Source organism: Rattus norvegicus, chromosome 12 (assembly GCF_036323735.1).
Source record: "Rattus norvegicus strain BN/NHsdMcwi chromosome 12, GRCr8, whole genome shotgun sequence".
NCBI classification, from domain to species: Eukaryota; Metazoa; Chordata; class Mammalia; order Rodentia; family Muridae; genus Rattus; species Rattus norvegicus.
In genome coordinates, this window is record NC_086030.1 from 31,843,787 (window position 1) to 31,855,986 (window position 12,200).

The 12,200-nt window shown below is 49.7% G+C and overlaps 1 protein-coding gene across 14 annotated transcripts in view; it reads right to left on the reverse strand.

Moving 5' to 3' along the window:
• Nucleotides 1-12,200, reverse strand: part of Caln1 (calneuron 1) — a 491,884-nt gene that overhangs the window by 395,823 nt on the left and 83,861 nt on the right. The window contains exon 1 of one of the 14 annotated variants that reach the window (XM_006249243.5): nt 10,908-11,549. The gene's annotated coding sequence lies outside the window, so the exon portion shown is untranslated. 14 annotated transcript variants of the gene reach the window in all.

The following is a 12,200-nucleotide window of genomic DNA, read 5'->3' on the forward strand; positions in this document are numbered from 1 at the left end:
AGAACAATAATGCGTAATGTTCAGAGATGACTTTTTAATGAATATTTAATTGCTCTATTCTTTATAAGTATAAATTATGCTTTCAGGAAACACTGTGAGTACTAAGAAGGCAGAAATTTCACTTCTCTCTGCTCAGTTGTGCTGTAAGTGCCCTGGCAATTCGTTTGAAGGATGGGGAAAGGATCCCTGTCCCGTACTTTTAGAGGGAGGAATTCCACACAGTGATTTGGGGGGAGGGAGTAACTTGCTATAGCAAGCTTCTAAATCAATGGGATCAATGTATGAGGAGTTTTTAAAGAGTTGTTTGTTTTTGTTTTTTTTAGAAGAGTGTGTATGTGTCTATATGGGGATATGAGCCTGTGAGTGCAGGCGCCCACAGAGCCTAGAAGAAAATGACAGATCCCCTGGAGCTGGAGTCAGGGGCCACTGTGAGCTGCCTTGTGTGTGCCTGGGGTGCTGGGAACCAAACTGAGGTCCTCTGAAAGAGCAGCAAGTGCTCTTAACCACTGAGCCATCTCTCCAGTCCCAAGATGTGAGGATTTTAATATGCACACACACACACACACACACACACACACACACACACACACACAGTATTAAGTACCTGAAATATTAATGGTCTGGAGGGTGAACAATCAGAAGGACACTTTCATTTCTTAATGTAACACTCGATGTTTCTTAATTTCTTAAGTCTTATTTCTAATGTCTAATTTCTATTTAAAGACAAAAGAAGGATTTTAAGTTTCTGAAAACTAAGGCTGCCGGGGAATCTGGGTGTAGTGGAGCTGATCTGTAATCAATACCAGCACTGGGGAGATAGGGGTGGATGGGTCAAGTGATCAAGTTCAGTTGCATTTACCTGCAGGAAGCTCGAGGTAAGCCTGGACTGTGAGAGACCCTGTCTAAAAAAAAAGAATAAAAATGAAAAATAAAAGCATGAGTAAGAAAAAAATGTTGAACTGGGCATAGTAGGTTATACTCGTAATCCAAGAACTCAGGAGCTAAGGCAGGAGGATCACAAGTTTTAAGTCAGTCCATGCAACAGAGCAAGACCCTGCCTCAATAAAAGAAAAGTTTAGTGTGTGTGTGTGTGTGTGTGTGTGTGTGTGTGTGTGTGTGTGTGTGTGTGTACCTGTTTATGCTAATACCTGAGAGATCCTTCCTTAGGTTTTTGCTCACTCTGTCTTTTGAGACAGGGGCTCTCACTGACCTGGAGGACAGTCTGGCTGGCCAGGGAGCCCCAGACATCTCACCATCTCTATCTTACCGTGGTCCTCAGTACCATGACTACAAGTGTGCTCTACCATACCTGGCTTTTCCACCTGAGTTCTGGAGTTGAACGCAGGGCTTCATCCACACAAGCCAAGCATTTTGCCAACTGTCTTCCCAACACAAAAGAAGTCTACTTTCTGACCTATAAATTCTCCCTAACAGGATCAAATAAATCAAAAGACCATGCACGGGAAAGACTGGGTGAAATTAACATTGCATCTTCTGTCTCCTAATCAGAATTATGGGATTTTGATATTACAATTTCAGAAGAGAACTAAATAGATGGCTCAGAGGACAAAAGCACTTGCTATGAAAGCAAGAGGGCCTGGGTTCAAATCCCCAGTATCCACTTAAAAGCTGGGAATGGCCACATGTGCACTTGACATCCTAGAGCGGTTGGATGGGAGACAGGTAGAGTCTATGAGCTTGCTGGCCAGACAGCCTCCTCCGGTTCAGACCCTAAGACAGAGAGCAATAAAGGAAGGGATCTGGTGCCTTCTGGCCTCTGCATAGGTGTACATGGTGAATACACCCACAATAAAATACATGCAACAGGCACACGTGTGAGCGCACATGCACACACACACACACACACACACACACACACACACACACACACAAATATATCTGTTTTTAGAAAAGAATTTAACACAGACCAAGCATGACAGCTCACATGCAATCTCTACACTTGGAGATGGGGTATATGGAGGGATTACCGCAAGTTCAAGGTCAGCCTGGACTACATAATAAGACCCTGCTTCCCCAGCTGCCAAACAAAAGAATTCCGAATACTTTCTTCCAATTGTAAGGGAAACGCACATTCATTTTGTACATTCATTTTCTCTATTGTATGCGTGTGCATGTTTTGCCTGTAGGAGTGTGTGGGTACTGCCGGTGCCCATGGAAGTCAGAAGAGGGTTATCAGATCCCCTAGAACTAGAGTTGTGAGCCGCCCTGTGGGGGCTGGGAACCGAGCCCAGGTCGTCTACCAGAGTAACAGGTGTTCTAACCACTGAGCAATCTGTCCAGCCCCTGCATTCATTTTCAACACGACAAAATAAAATCTTATCCATTCATACTACCCACATCGCTAGGCAAGCTCGGTTAACATTTTCGGTCCATTTCTTTTCATTTGTTCTTTTATGCTGTCTTTTTTTTTCCCCAACAGAACTGAAATTGTACTACAAATGCATCTTTTTTCTGTCCCCACATTTAATTGGCACACTAGAAATCACTAAATTAAGGTCAGCAAAGCATTTTCTCTCCATCTGTCGCTTGGAAGCACAACGGTCCCGTATTTCGCTGCTAACAGAGACAGGCCGGGTTCCTGGAGGAAGGGATGGGTGCAGGACGCTAGGGGAGCTTGGGAAAATACAAACCAGGAGGACTGAGTGTTGGTGGCACAGGCCTGCCATTCCAGAACTTGGGAGACTGGCCAGGATCGTTGTGAATTCCAGAGCATCCTGAGCTACAGAATGAGACCCTCCCGGCCTGAGACAGACAAACAAGGCCTGGGGAGGGGATTCGGTAGGCAAGAACACCCACTGAGTAATGGCGGAACTGAGTTCAAATCTCCAGCACCATGTAGAAAGCTTGGTGTGCTTCTGGTGCCACGTCGTAGGTGTCAACACTGTGTGTGTACATATTTGTGCCTGTATGTATGTGTGTATGTGCACATGGGGTGGGGGTGGACAGGAGTCTCACTGGGGGTTTCTGGCTTCCAGCCCAGCTCCAGGTTCTTTTAGCCCAGTAGTTCTCATCTTCCTAACACTACAACAACAACCATTTAATATGGTCCTCAGGTTATGGTGAGCCCCAGTCATAAAGTTATTTTTGTTGCTACTTTCTAAGTGTAACTTATGCTAACAGTTACATAAGGGACAACTTTGTTACTGTTGTGCATCATTATGTAAACATCTGCCAGCAGGACATCTGATATGTGACCCCTGTAAAAAGGGTCACCCCACCACCCAGGGTCTCAAGCCACAGGTTGAGAACCACTGAGCTGGAGACACTGTCTCAAAGAAGGTGGAGGCAGTCGGAGCAGGACACCCAACATCCACCGGTTCCCTCACATGTGTACATACAACACACACACACACACACACACACACACACACACACACACACACGATGTGCATGCCCACATACACACATATACATGTGGTGTGCAGCCCTCCACACACACACACATGTGCACACACTGTGTGCATACACACATACATTCACACACACACACACACACACACAGTAAGTAAATGAATGTCTTAAAATAATAACAAATAATAAAAAAATACAGTCATGTTCCTGGCCTGTTTAAATTTTTCCAGAACCCCCTCTCAACTCTGCATCAACTCCATATGCTGAACTGGTTCTTGGCCTCTCTAAAGTCATGCTCGGCTCCACAGCCTACGGCCTATTCATCTAACACACCCAGCTCGCTCCTACCACAAAACCTTTGCATGGGCAGCTCCCGACTGTTTCACAACTCTTCCTTCTGTAGCTTCATACAATTCTGGCATCAGTGGAAATGTCTCCCCAGGAAGACATTTCTTGCCCACCCAATCTCAAACAGCCCTTGCAACTCGATGATATCTGGTTGTTTATTTATGTACAAGACAGAGTCTCCCTACGAAGCCCATGCTGGCCTGGAACTTGCTATTTAGCCCAGGCTGACCTCAAACTCATCCACCATCCTGCCTCAGCTTCCCAAGTGCTAGGATAATCGATGTGCCGCCACGCCCTGTTGTCTGTAGTTCAACTTCTACATTTTACCTCTTTCTTTGTGCCTTACACCTCCAGAACACGAGAGCACTGCCTCTGGCTGACAAACTCACCATTTTCCCCCAGAGCTTGAAAGAGACGCTTTATACTCATGAGCTGGATGAATGAAGGAGACTTAAGTGCCTGGATTTGACGGGCACAGGATGAAGCAACCTACTTTAACTGGCCACATTCATAGCGGCAGAGATTCCCTAATGAGACTTTTTAAAATAGGTCACTACCTTTTCCCACAGTCTAGGCCTGGAGAACGGCTCGCAACTCTGTCTATGGGAAAACGAACCAATAACGTAGTCTTGGTAAACCTAGAACTCGGCTTCACCTAAACCAGCCACCCACCTGTCACGGGTCCATTAGACCCTCCTCTGCCTCCTGTGTCAAACGGAAATTAGTAAAGCCACCCTGGTGGTGCACACCTGGAAACCCATGACTTGGAAGGTGGAGGCAGGGGGATCGAGAGTTCAAGGTCATCTTCCGATACACAGCTGAGTTTGAAGTCAGCCTGATCCACACGAGAGACGGAGAGACGCCGCTGTCTCAAAAGAAGAAAAAGAGGGAGGGAAAGAGGGGCTGGGGATTTAGCTCAGTGGTAGAGCGCTTACCTAGGAAGCGCAAGGCCCGGGGTTCGGTCCCCAGCTCCGAAAAAAAGAACCAAAAAAAAAAAAAAGAGGGAGGGAAAGAAAAAGGGAGAGAGGGGAAGAAAGAGGGACGAGAGGAAGGGGGAAAGGGAAAAGAAATTTAAAAGGAAAAATAGAGATTGTTCCAGAAAATGACTTCTTACATGTGTGACCTTTAAGAAGCTCTCCCCTAGCCAAACGCTGCTATTGGATGTGCCGTCGAGGGCTACTCATTCGGATCAGTCACCCGGGCCTCGCCTCTGCAGAATAGGCTGCCCAGGAGATGCCGAGATGTCTGAATGGGGAAAGAAATCATCGCCAAACAAGCATAAAGACCGGAGTTCAGATCTACAGAACCCGTGTGAATGCTTGGTGAGTGGGCCAGGTCATCCGTAATTACAGTACTTGGAATTCAGAGACAGGAGACCCCCCTCCAGCAAACTGGCTGACTTGACTAGCCCGATCAGTGAGCTCTGGGTTCAACTGAGAGACCTTGCTTTAATAAACAAAGTAAAAACAAACAAACCTTCAGGAAGACTCCAAAAATAAAAAATTCTCAGGGTCTCCACATGCACCTGTGTATATGCCCACCTGTATAATCACACGTGCACGGGCACACACACACACACACACACACACACACACACACACACACACACACCCCACTCTCATGATAAGGTTGGAATCATTTGATGCCACTGAAACACAGGAAGTTCTAGACAGTTCTCGCCTCCAGTTCCCATGGGTGTCACGCTAGCTCTCCAAGCATGTCCCATCCTACGAGTTCCAGTCAGCACTTGCAGGACAGGCTGACAATCCTGAGTTCAACCCTTGAGACCTTCCTTGTAGGAAAAGGAAACAGACTCCTCCATCTACAACCCATGGGTCAAGCAGCCGCGCATGCGTAAACCAACCAACCACACGCTCACAGGCTCGGCGATTAAGAGCGCTAACTGCTCTTGCAGAGAACCCGAGTTGGGATCCTAGCACCCTTGCCAGGTAGCTCACAGCCACCTGTAAGTCCTGCTCCAGAGGGGTCTGATGCCTGTATTCACCTGCATAGATCTCCACATAGACACACATACATTAACATAATTTAAAATATGTCTAATACAAAAGAAGAGGACCAAGAGCGCTGCAGTCTGAGATGCCCCCGCCTTTGTACCAGTCTCAGCCACAGCCCCTCAGGCTTGTCTGGTCCACGGCATCAGCAGATGAGCATCTGGTCCTCCATTCTTTCCCCTTCAGAAACACATCTCTCCGTATCACTGAAGCCCTGATGGAGAACTGGGTCCTAACCAAAGACCCCTTGCTTATCCCCCAGGCTTTTCTCTGGTCCCTCCCTTGGCTTACATTTAAGCTCAAGAACTCCAAACGATCCCTTGCTCTAATACTGTATTTTGGCTATCAGAGGTTTGGGACAGGGTCTTCCATATTCCTGGCTGGCCTAAAACTCGATGTATCATTTAAAAGCGACCTTGAATTCCTGATCTTCCTTTCTCTGTCACCACCTCCCTGACTCCTGGGACTATAATTGTGCACCACCATATCCCATTTATGAAGTGCTGGCGATCTAACGGGGCTCTGTGTATGCTAGGCAAGTTCTCTACCAACTGAGCTGCATCCCCAGTCTATGTGGGATGCTTAACAATTAAAAAGATAAATCACTTTGAAAATCCCAGGTTAGAAGCAGCCATTGCATTTGGAGTCTCCTCCTTTCTGGCTGCACGGAGAATCAGCCTGAACCAGAGCCTTTGATCCAGGGAGGATGGCTTCATTGCTTGAGCGTCAGGGAGCATGCTGTCTTTAAAAAAATTCCCACAGACAACTGCTGGGTTGCAATCATGAGCGGAGATTATAGAGTCTGACGACCGGCATTTAAGCCTCGAGTGAAGGGCAAAGAGAGGCCACCCATCCTCTACCTGGGTCGAATGATCTACAATAATGACAACGGAAGAGGAAAAGGAGGAGAAGGAGGGGAAGAAAAACCAGAAGGAGAGGAGAAGGAAGGAGAAGGGAGAGGAAAAAGAAGAGGAGGAGGAGGAAGAAGGAAGAAGAGGGGGGAAAATCGGAAAGGGGAGACGGAAGGAGAGAAGAAAAGAAGGAAGGGAGAAACCTAATTGGGCTGAGAATGTGGCTCAGTTAGTATAGGGGTCTGACAAGCACACACAAAGCCCCAGGTTCTAACCCCAGCCCTGCATCCAGGAGGCAAAGCAGCACATGCCTATCATCCCAGCACTCAAAGGCTGAGGCAGGAAGGGCACAAGTTGGAGGCCAGCCTGAGCTACAAGCCAGATCTTATCTTGAGAAAAAAAAAAGTAGGGTGGGGCTTAACTATCTGAAGCTCACCATCGGAGCCACAATTACCTCATAAGAAGCAGCTCTCCCCTTTTTAACCCGCCCACCACCACCACAAACAAAACATGCCACTACAGTAATGGGCTGTCAAGCTCCCCACTGGACACACAGCCTCAAGGACCAGCTCATAGAGACACTCTCATGCCAGGGACCCCAAAACGCACTGGCTCCCCCAAGCACATGGGCTGTGCTAAGGCAATTTCTAAGCTGGGTCCGGTAGCATGAACCTGTAATTCCAGCCCTGGGGAAGTGGAGGCAGAAGAATCTGGAGTTCAAAGTCATCCCGTCCTACACAGAGAAGCAGAGCTCAGTCAGAGCCACGTGAGACCCTGTCTCGCAGAAAAGGGAGGGAGGGAGAGAAAGAAGGAATTCTAAATTGGAACCCTGCCCTGCCCTGTATTTTAAGCCCTAATGAGAGGATAAATGATAAATTCAAAAGAGTAGCTTTCGGTCTGGGGAGAGAGCTTTGTCTGTAAACGGCTTGCGGCACAAATGTGAGATGAGCTTGAGCCAGGCGTGTCAGCACACACTTATAATCCTGGAGATGGGGAGGCAGCGCGTGGAGGACCTCTCCCTAGGGCTTCATAGCCAGCCTAACCTATCTAACAAGCATGGGCTTCATAGCCAGCCTAACCTATCTAACAAGCACTAGGGTGAGCACACACGTTCACACATATGCACACACATTCATACACCTACACACACACACACACACACACACACACACCAAATAACATACAAGAATTTTTTTTTTACATACCCGAGATGGACAGCACCTGATGAATGACAGACAAGACTGACCTCTGACCTCCACACTTGTGCACACACACACTTACACCTATACTCACAAACACAATACAAAAGGAAGGAAGGAAGGAAGGAAGGAAGGAAGGAAGGAAGGAAGGAAGGAAAAAGAAGTAGCTGTCAGATAACCTCTACCCTGTCCAGCTAACACCACTATCTACCAAGAGGAAGGGAGTCCAAGGATCCCCATTAAGACTTAACTGTGAGCTTTCTCAATGATACTAGCTGATTTAAACTATTTCTTTGTTGGTTTATTTGCTTTGAGGCAGGATCTAATATGGTTGATTGATTGATTGAATGATTGATTGATTGATTGATTGATTGAATGATTGAATGATTGATTGAGAGACAGTCTCACAACGCAGCCCAGTCTAGTCTCAATCCTCCTGCCTCAGCGTCACAGGTGCTTGGGGTTGCAGACCTTAGTCACCACCACTTGCTACTTATTCTCTTTCTACAAAAGCCTCTATGCCACACCGTCGACGAAGGCTCGGTTGGTGACAACTGTCACTTTTCAGGGTCTGAGAAGAGGTGATATTTTAGTGAGCAATCCCAAAACAATTCTAAAACGTGCCCCCAGCTGCTTGGATTAAACCCCACAAGCTTCACCTGACTCCAAAAAAGGCCACCTTTCCGAAGCCATTCCCTCACGAGCAGGCTTGGGCATCTGCCAGGCCCCCATGCCTTGCTCAGAGAAGTAAGGAACAGTCACCACAACCTGGGTGCCATGGGAGGATGCTAAACCAGGCCCAGCAAGGGAGCTGCCAGCCTAGCCCGGGAGAGAGCTAAAGGGTCACCTAAGACCTCAGCCAGCACCTCACAGGGCAGAATTAGCAGATATAGAAGCCAGCAGGAATAAGTGGAGACTTCACTCAGTGGTAGATCACTCCCACGAAATGGATACCCAGCCTTTGTGTCATCCCACTCAATGCAAAGCAAGAAAAGAAATCAATAAAATTGGGGCTGGAGGGATGGCTCAGTGGTCAAGAGTGCTTGCCGCTCTTGCAGCAAGGACCTGAGTTTGATTCCCAGGGGCCGTGTCAGGTGGTTCACAACTGCATTGTAACTCCAGCTCCCGGGAGATTCTGTGTCTCTGGCCTCCAACACACACACACACACACATACACACACACAGACACACACACACAGACACACAAACACATATACACACACATACACGCACATACACACATACACATACATACACACACATACACACACATACACATACACACACATACACACACATACATACACACACACATACACACACACATACACACACATGCACACACACACATACACATACACACATACACACACACATACACACACATACATACATACACATACACACACATACACACACACATACACACACATGCATACACACATACATACACACATACACATACACACACATACACACACATGCATACACACATACATACACACATACACATACACACACATACATACACACATACACATACACACACATACACACACACGCATACACAGACACACACACACCAAATAAATAAGAAACTAATAAGTAACACTGACAACTCACATTGTTACCATGCCACTGATGCCCACCTTGCATGAATAAATTAATTAATTAGTTAATTAATTAAAGTGGTAAATCAACCACGTCCAACAACCCCCAGGACAGCTGGAGTAGTACTCTGTGCACAGTGTGTCTTGCACCACCCCGTAAGACAATTTCACACCAGTTTTACAACCTTTGCTTAGCTCCGGGGTGTGTGTGTGTGTGTGTGTGTGTAAAGTTGATCTTTGAGACAGAGAGGCAGCAATTAGACGCTGAACACGAGTCCCTCCACGTGCACAAATGCATAAGGTGAGAACAGTGTCCCTTATTTCTATGAGTCTCGGTAACTCTGCAGCTGAGGCTGTACCGGGTCACTGCAGAATGTAGTTAATACCACAGTTCATCAGACTTCACAGCCGCATACTACCAGCTCTTGGCTGCTATGTTTTGACCCCGGGAATGTCTCCTTTTTATGTAAAAAAACAATAGTCTGGGGCCTAGGGATGGCGCCCCAGTCTTGGCACCTAAGGAACTGCATGCAGACACAGCTACCCCTGGAGGTAAGGAGTGAGGCACAAATGGGATCTCTCACAAACTCCTCGTGTAAAGGAACAGCTTGGAGAAGAAACACCGGGATGGGGGCCGAAGATGCACGTGTCCCGCACTGTGGAATCAAACCGCAGCGCTCAGTCCTGGCTTAGCACCATCTGCTTGTGGGTCAAAGTATCCTCGGGTCCTCCAGAGCCCTGAGGCAAGACTAGAACTACCTGCTGCTGCTGCCCAGCCGCCCTCAGACCAAGTCTGAGGAAGTTCACTCCCCGAAGCGCTGGTCTGAGGAAGCTTGGGCACCCGGGCAAACCTGGCTTGCGCTAGAGAGGCGGAGTATCTACCTCTGCCCTGGATCTGGATTAGTTCCAAAGCTTGCCACCCAGAGGTCCTGGTGGAGCTGCTTGAGGCCTCTAGGGTCACCCCATGTGCTCCAAGACCACCGATTCTCCCCAAGGGGGCGAGCATCATGGGTGGGGAGATGGAGTGAACCATACCTCCCACCTCTCAGGATAGATCGCCATGACTCCAGCTTCCCGGAGACCAGGATGCCACCAAGGACTCCCACTTAGGCTAGGATGCAGATCGGATCCCCGATACCCAGAGCCCCCTTTTCCCACAACCTGGGTGTCCCCGGGGGGGCGCGCAGCCCGGTGGCCACTGACACCCAAGACTCCACGAGCTAGGCACAGTCCCGGGATTCCCACGAGTGAACCCAGGCCCTTCTGCAAATCCAGCATTCCTCGCCCACCCTAAGCATCAAGAGAGATCAGGATGGCTCGGGTGACACCCTGGCCCCGAGATGTGGGGTGCTTAGAGCGGGGCCAACAGGTCCGGGAGGCGCTTGTGGGCAGCACACCCGCCCACTCCGAGACTCGCTTGGGTAGGGGTATCCGAGGAAGGGATCATGAAAGCAGCGAGGAAGGCAAGGATGCATGGAGGATGCGGGATAAAGACTGGGAAAGAGCAGCACTCACCTCTCCTGGAGCCGGAGCTCCGCTGCCCGGCTGCCCAGGCACCTCCTCCGAGGCCCGCAGGGAGGGGGCGACGCGAACCCGAGCGCTCAGCCTGGCGCTCACACGCGTCCCCGCGCGGGCATCCTTCCTCTCCGTAGCCGGCTCCCACGGCGTTCCCCCCACTCCGGTTGGGAGGCCGCTTTGCCCAACCCAGCGGCACCCGAGAGCCCGGCGCGAGTCTCTCCTTTCCCTTGAGTATCTCAGCTGGTCTTTGCAGAGCCCGCGGTGATCTAGGCTGCTCCTTTCTCCCCTGTCCTTGTCCTCGCCTCCCGTCTGGGGGAACGTGCGCCCCGCACCCCCTGCACCGCTCTCGCCTCTACCCCTCCCGCGCCCGCTGGCCGCGCGGGCTTAGCCCATGTGCGCGGCTGCCTCCTCGCAGCGCCTGGGAGCCCAGTGGCCGAGGCCCCGCCGGAGTTGCGCGCCCCAGAAACTCCATGCAGCTCCGGCCTCCTCCCCAGTGCCTCCCCGGTTCCTCCAGAGGAAGAAGAAGCCTAGCGGTCTCTAGCAAAGAGATCCCCCTACCACTCTTGCCTTCTTCCCTCCCCACCGAGCCTGGAGCTGGGTTGCTGGGCTGGCTTGGCCACCCCAGTCTATCTCTTCGCTTTTCTCCCAGGATTGGGGACCTCCCACCCCCACCCCCACCCCCAAAGCCTCTCCAATGGCTCCCTCCGTTTCCAGGCAGCGCAACCTGAGGAACGCCTCGGTGCGCGCGCACTCACACTCGCTCGCTTGCTCGCTCTCACACACATGCACGCTGCACACACAGGCAGACACACGCGGGGGGCGAGCTGCAGCTTAGCAGCCGGCCCTTCTTCCTCTCCTCCCCAAAGAAGCTGCCCACGTTCACATTCGCCAATTGCTTACCTCTCTCTATTAAACACCTCAACCCCAACCCAAGCACGCCCACCCCTACCTTAACTCCTTCTTCCCCGATGCCCACAGTTACACCTGAGTCCCCAAAAGCCACGGGAGAGGAGGTGTCAAAGGAAAGGCTAGTAGTCAAAACTAGGGTGAGAGCAAAATACTGTGGGCCGTCTTTTGCTATGTCTAGTAAGGGCATAAACACACACACACACACACACACACACACACACACACACACACACACAGACACACCTCATCCCGCATCTCTAGAGCCTCAGAACATGTAGCCCGACCCCACTCCTACCAAGGTCATAGTATAGATTCCATAAGAAAGAATCCTGGATACCTACCTTGACGCAAGATGCGGAGTGGAAACCTCACAGCCTAACC